The sequence below is a fragment of the Natrix helvetica genome, assembly GCF_964273705.1.
Source record: "Natrix helvetica genome assembly, chromosome: 3".
NCBI lineage: Eukaryota > Metazoa > Chordata > Lepidosauria > Squamata > Natricidae > Natrix > Natrix helvetica.
In genome coordinates this window covers 89,987,659-89,993,658 of record NC_138549.1, presented here as the reverse complement: position 1 = coordinate 89,993,658, position 6,000 = coordinate 89,987,659, and positions in this window count along the sequence as shown.

Here is a 6,000-nt window from a genome sequence, read left to right as displayed (position 1 = left end):
TCCCACGTAACACCACTCCTGCGCAAGCTGCACTGGCTACCTGTGGTTTTTCGGGTGCGTTTCAAGGTTCTGATTACCATCTTTAAAGCGCTCCATGGCACAGGACCTAGTTACTTGCGGGATCGCATCCTCCCACACACATCCCTGCGGCCAATCCGCTCTCACAGGGAGGGGCTTCTCCAGGTGCCGTCCACTAGGCAATGCCAGCGGGCGGCGCCAAGAAGTAGGGCCTTCTCTGTGATGGGCCCAACCCTCTGGAATGACCTCCCCCCCGATATTAGAACCACCACAGACTTCCGCTCCTTCCGACAAAAATTGAAGACTCACCTGTTTCAATTAGCTGGCCTGGCATAATTATAACTGTTACAACTGTTACCTCCTGGAATATATTCTCATCTGGTATTTTAAGGGTATGGTTTTAAATTTAATTGTTTTTAGGGCTTTTAGAACCATATTTATATTCTTCTGTACAGTTCTTTTAGATTTTTTAACCTCCTCCATATGTATATTTATATCTATATTTATATTTGTATTTAGTATTTGTTATTTGTTGTGTGGACTGTACACCGCCCCGAGTCCTTTTTGGGAGAGGGGGCGGTCTAGAAATGCGAAGAATAAATAAAATAAATAAATAAAATAAAAACTGAAAGGGATGACTGTCTTATCCGTGTATGACTTAGACTGTTTGATGGACTCTGATACCTCTATTTCCATGAAAGTAAAAGCCTATTTAAACTGCAGTGTCTCTGTATGCTGGTTTGTGTGTTCTCCAACACAACTCTCACAATGCCTCTCTGAATGCACTCGCTCTCCCAACAGGGATCTTACCTAACAATTGCCTTTGATCCCCTAATTTCTGTTAAGGATGGGATCCCTGTGCATCTCAGTATGCATCTTAGGGCAGATTCCATATGGTGGAGAATTTGTAAGGGTTAGCGTTGTATCTTGGTCTTGGAAACTTATTTGTAATTTGATGCAAGGACTGGAGGATCATTAATAAATAGGTAGTCCTCATCCAGTGACAACTGAGACCAGAACTTTTGTCATTAAGCAAAGCAATCACTAAATGAAATCATAACTCTGCTTAAGATCTTACTTCAGCTTTCCATTACCAATCTATGAACGTTGTAAATATGATTGGCTGCAGTTACTACTGTTGTTCCCAATTCAGATCTGAGCTTGGTGCTGAAGCCAATGAAGGACACCAGACATGAAGTGCATAGTTTTGTTTCCTTTTATTGAAGCGCTTCAGCAAAAGGGGTCCTAGCCAGCAAAATGTCACGGACCCAGAACAAAGGATTAGGAAAGCTTTATACAATTTCATTAAAGCGGAAGGCGGGAATAAGGCGGGCTATATAAAACAAGTAATCGAATAAACATTTTAGTAATAATCTAACAATTTTCCTAATTGACCTCTAGCGTTCCTGTTCCTAAGCCTTGGCTAATGAATGCTCCAGGAGTTATCTAATACACATTCTATTTTGGGAGGGGGAGATCCCTATTTCTTACTTCTAGCTGAGATATGCAGGAAGTCTAACTCTGATACTGTTATCAGTTCTCTAACCACCTAGAATGGATACAATTGTTACACGTGCAAATTCTCTGTGACGAATAGAATGGAATGGGGATAGGGATAGGGATAGAATAGAATAGAATAGAATAGAATAGAATAGAATAGAATAGAATATTTTTTATTGGCCATTGAGATTAGAAACACAAGGAATTTGTCTCCAGTGCATGAGCTCTGTGTACACATAATAGTGATAGAATATTATCATAATAATTGTAAAAATACATTTACCATAAAACATTAGATACAACACTTAGTGACAGTTATGGATACTAAACAAGCAATCAACATAAATCATACTAGGATACTAAGTAAAAATATATTTAAATAATAAGATACATGCAACCAAGTTATAGTCGTAAGAACATAAGGAGATAGGTAATAGAGAAGATGAGAATAATGATGGTAATACTGCCTTTCTGGATAGTTTGAGAGTGTTGTGGGGATTAGTTGTTTAGCAGAGTGACGGCATGGGGGAAAAACTCTCCTTGTGTCTAGTTGTTCTTCTAAACACTCTTTGTTCTTGCCAAACTCCACAAATAGAGGCTTTTCCATTTTCTTTCAAGTATATGCCATAGCCTTTTAGCAGACAGCCCCATCACTACAGTCCAAGGCAGTCGCTGAATGAGGACTACCAGTATTATCAAGCACTGTCTCCTGTATCTTAAGCATCATTGTTTTATTAACAGTTACTCCCTTCAATACTATCACATCTTGACCTGCCACTTGCAGTTTGTTTTTATAGGTTGCTTGCAATATTTCATTCCTAATTTTCCTGATGACAAAACAGATTACAATATCTCTTGGCAGTTGTCTTTGTCTAGCAATCCATGAATTAACGCGGTAAATTTTGTTGATTTGCCAGGCACATTCGGCCTTTGGTTCCCCAGTTAATTGAGTGAAAGGGTCTGCAAAAATCTCTCTTAAATTTTCTTGGTTATGTTCTTTCAAACCCCTTATCCTCAGGGCAAATTCCATTGTTCTATATTGTATCATTGTAAGCTCCGCCTCTGACTTATCAATTTTACTTTGTGCCTCCATAAGTTTATTGTCCAACTTTATATTAGACTCATTAATTTCTTCCACCTTCTCATCGAGAGATGTTACGTAACCAAATAATCCTTTAAATGCATCAACTATATCCTCCCTTATCTCTTGGTTATGCTTTGGATTAAATCCTTAATTCCAGATATTTCATCAGAGACATTTTTAAAGGCGGTTTTCCCCTCCAAGACAACTGCCTGTTCTTTTAATGCATTTTGTAAGTTATTTTGTAGAGCCTCCAGTGTCAAGGTTTGTGTTTGTGTTTCCACTGGAGGTAGTAAAGACTGCAACTTTTGCGATTGCACCGGAGAACTGCCAGTGCTTTTTGAGACATTGAATTTTGTTTGCTTTGAAGCCATTTCAAAGTATTCAAATCAAGCTTTTTAACAACCAATTTGTTCAGTCCAGAAAATCCACCTATTCTCTCAGGTCTTCCAACAACACTAACAAGCACTTAACAAGTGCTATTCTGCTTTCCACTTCACTTTCGTTTTCACCACACCCTTTATTGTTCCGGTGCTATTTTTTTTTAAAGTTCCCTTTAAGTTTACAGAAGGAGATATAATCTACGGAGTTAAGGCTTGTAGTTGCGTTATGTTGACCTCCTGATTTGCTCTGCCTGCGTCTTGTTCAGGTGTAGAATAAACGTTGGAACAGCAGGAGTGGTCGCTGCCTTTTGTTTCTGCAAATGCAGAAGCGTCCTGAGATGAGGAGATTGTCGGGCTTCCTGGGGAGTTCACACCCTTCATGCCACAGAATTACTTCTGGGGCCGCTGGGGACCTCTGCCCTATGCCAGACAGCTCACCTCCCCCTCTTTTCCCGAGGGGGGGTTTCAAACTGCTGGACAGCAGATTTATGCTATCCTAGCAGCTTGTTACTCAAACATGGGGCTGTGTTCCCGAGGGAGCGTCGTCCAAGGCCAGCGGCGCCAATCCCAAAAATGTTGAGATCTAGAAAAGACTATGCATTTCTAGTGGATGAACTTAGAAATCGCCAGATTCAATACAGATGGGAGACCCCAGCTGGATTGGTGGTGAACTACCTGGGAGAAAGACATCGTCTCAACTCTGTCTGGAAGGCAAAAGATTTTTATAGCATAGTATTAAAGGCAGGATTAAATTTCTGACTTGGAACGTTAATGGCTTAAACTCACCACAAAAAAGAAAAAAAATTCACTATTTGAAACAATTTAAAAATGATGTAATTTGTTTACAAGAAACACACATTAGAACACAGGATCAGAAATACTTCATGAACGCAAGACTGGGACCACACTTCGTAGCATCTTCTCCAGAGAAGAAAAATGGTATAGTCATATATTTAAGAAAAGACTTAAAGGCTGAATTAATTGAAGCAGATCCTCAAGGTAGATATATTGCAATTGAAGTATTAATAGAAGGAAAGAAAATACTCTTAACAGGAGTATATGCTTCCAATCAACAAGAAAAATTTTATAAGTTGCTTCACACTGAATTAACACAATGGGGTTATAGATCCTGTGTTTTACTGGATGACTGGAATGGAGTACTGGATCCCGTTCAAGACAAGAAGAGGCTTTTGCAAAATACCCAAACACGAACAAGATTACCTAAATCCATTTTTGAGATGAAGGATGACTTTGAATTGAGAGATATCTGGAGAACGGAATGATAACGAATGGGATTTCACATTTTTTTCTGATAGGCATCAATCCTTTTCTAGAATTGATTTTATACTAATTACAAATGACTTTTTTTCCAGGGTGAAGAAGACTAAGATATGCCCAAGAACTTTAACAGATCATAACCCAGTTTGGATGGAATTTGAATATGGAGACCGACCTAGGAGGTCTTGGAGATTAAATGAAAATCTATTTAGATATGAGAAAAATGTTATGGAATGTAAAAAACTATTGAAAGAATATTTTGCTTTTAATATGCATAAGGGGATATCTATGGAAATGGTTTGGGACACAAGTAAAGCATACATGAGAGGTGTTTTAATAAATTTGAATCATATTTATAGGCGCACACAAAGGGAGAAACAAAGGAAATTAGAGGAAGAGATTTTTTTAAAAAGAGCAGGAGTTAATGTATAAACCAGATGATAAGAAGATAAAAGAGGTAATTACCTTATTGCGAGGGCAGTTTAATATGTTGATGTCGGACCAGATAGCTACTAATCTTCTATATGCTAAACACAACACTTTTTGCAATGCCAATAAACCAGGTAGATGGTTAGCATATATGTTAAGGAAAAATCAAAAATCTTGTATTATAGAGAAAGTAGAATACAAAGCGAAAGAAGTTTTTCAACAGGATATGATTAAAAAGATTTTTTTAGAATTTTAGACCAGATTGTATGCTGATGACAAAATACAAGGTTCAGACATAGACAGATATTTGGAGAAAGAGAAAATTCCTATACTCACAGATGAGCAAAGGGGAAGATTGAATCAACTTGTAACTACAGAGGAAATCTTCCTGGCAATTAAGCAGTTAAAAATTGGCAAGACTCCTGGCACAGATGGCTTGACAGCAGTTTATTATAAAAAATTACAACTAGAAATGGTGGAACCTCTTAGGGAATTATTTAATAAAATCCAAATGGAAGGCAGGGTTCTACCATCCTGGAAAACAGCCTTTATTTCCTTGATTCCAAAAGAAGATCAGGATCTGACCCAGCCAAAAAACTACAGGCCTATTTCATTACTTAATACAGATTGTAAAATTTTTGCTAAAATATCGGTAAACAGGTTAATGCCAATTGTGCAACAAACGATTCATAACAATCAGTCTGGTTTTATACAGGGGAGACAAATGAAAAGTAATGTAAGACAAATTATCAATATAATGGAATATTTGGGAAAGAATAACCAAGTCCCGGCAGTGCTTTTATTTTTAGATGCGGAGAAAGCATTCGATCAAGTCAATTGGCAATTTTTAATAAAAATATTACAAAAGATGCAGTTCGGAGAGCATTTCATGCAATCTATTAAAGCAATATACCAGAATCAGACAGCACAAATTATAGTTAATGGAGGCTCAACAGAATCTTTTAAAATGGAAAAAGGAACAAGACAGGGGTGTCCCTTGTCTCCATTATTGTTTATTTTAACCTTGGAATTGTTGTTGGATAGAATACGTGGGTCTGACGAACTACAAGGAATTAAGATTAGGCATTATGAATACAGAGTAAAAGTATTTGCAGATGACTTGGTTGTAACTTTAGCCCAGCCAGGGAAATCAGTTACAGGTTTAATGAATATAATTAATCAATATGGTCAAGTATCTGGGTTTAAAGTAAATTTAGGGAAGACAAAGATGATAGTTAAAATATGACTATAAACCAAAAAGAAGAATTAGAAAGAGTAACAGGATGTGAGATAGTAAAAAAAGGTTAAATA